Genomic DNA, 1,240 nt, shown 5'->3' with positions numbered 1-1,240 from the left:
ATATATTTTTTTTTTTTTTTTTTCCCCTTTTTTTTGTCACACTATAGGTGCATGCAACTATTTGCAAATGGCCCTGCGCGTATTTTCCACTTGGAGAATAAACGACCACGTGAAAAAAAGGGTGTATACGTCTACTACCCTGGTGCAGAGCTGCAGTGGCACAAATGGGCCACAAAATTGACCCACAAAACTTCCGTCCCACATAACTTCCGTCCCACAAAACTTCCGCCCCACTAAACTTCTGCCCCAATTTACAGCCCCCCCGGTGGCACCTGCAGAGATGCGCCCCATCGGCAAGAAAAAGGGGCCACACCAGAGGAAGCCCTCCTCTTTTATGCACATCACTTTGGGGGTCCCATTTTAGGCTTGGTTTTCCCACCGAAATAGAACAAAAGAATGCTCCAAGAAAACGAAGCCCTTAGGTTTACCCTCTACCCCATGACGGTAACTACCTAACGGGACACTTAACATGTGGACCAAATATATTCCCATTTGTTGTTCTCCATTTTGCGCCCTTTCGGTGGAGTGGCAAAGGTGCTATTTGGGAACAAGTTACCAATTCGTCAAACAGAAAAAATATGACTGCGTGAAAGGGCGCCCCATATTATCTCACCATGTAACAGAACCGTGCATAGGATAAATGCCGCTCGAAAGGGCCATTCTGGTGTGTCATTTTGCTTCACCTTAGTGCGCTGTTTTTTCGCAATGGAGTGAAAAGACCGGATTCCTAAAAAGGGGGAGACACGGTTGGGAGCGGACAGATATTGCGCGACCGAACGCTTGCACACAATGTGCACTCACATTTGTCCGTATGTATTTTTGCTTCTACTCAGCATCGATGAGCATTGCCCATGATTTGCTTCAATGAGGAGAACGTCCTGCATGTTCGCAGCGCGCTGTTTTTTCCGCGTTAATGGGAGATTCTCTAAAGTGGGAGGGTTAAATGGCAAGCTTGGAAAAAAAAAAAACAGCAACCAAGCGAACGAGCGAACGAGCGAACGGGCGAACGAATTGCCATATGCGCATAAGTGGATTACTCCCCAGGGTATCTTTTTTCCTTCCCTATTTTAACCCCTTGCCACGTCGTTAAGTGTTTAAAATTTGTTCCCCTTTCCACGGTGAGTTAACGGATGACCACTCTCTTGTGAAACGTGTACAAACAGTATGCCATAATTTCCGCGAGGGAATACCAAACATATGTAGCAACATCCTCCCTACATGAACAGACCAAGCGAAAGAA

This window comes from Plasmodium cynomolgi, chromosome 12 (assembly GCF_000321355.1).
Source record: "Plasmodium cynomolgi strain B DNA, chromosome 12, whole genome shotgun sequence".
In the NCBI taxonomy this organism is placed as follows: Eukaryota; Apicomplexa; class Aconoidasida; order Haemosporida; family Plasmodiidae; genus Plasmodium; species Plasmodium cynomolgi.
This window is presented reverse-complemented; position numbering follows the sequence as displayed.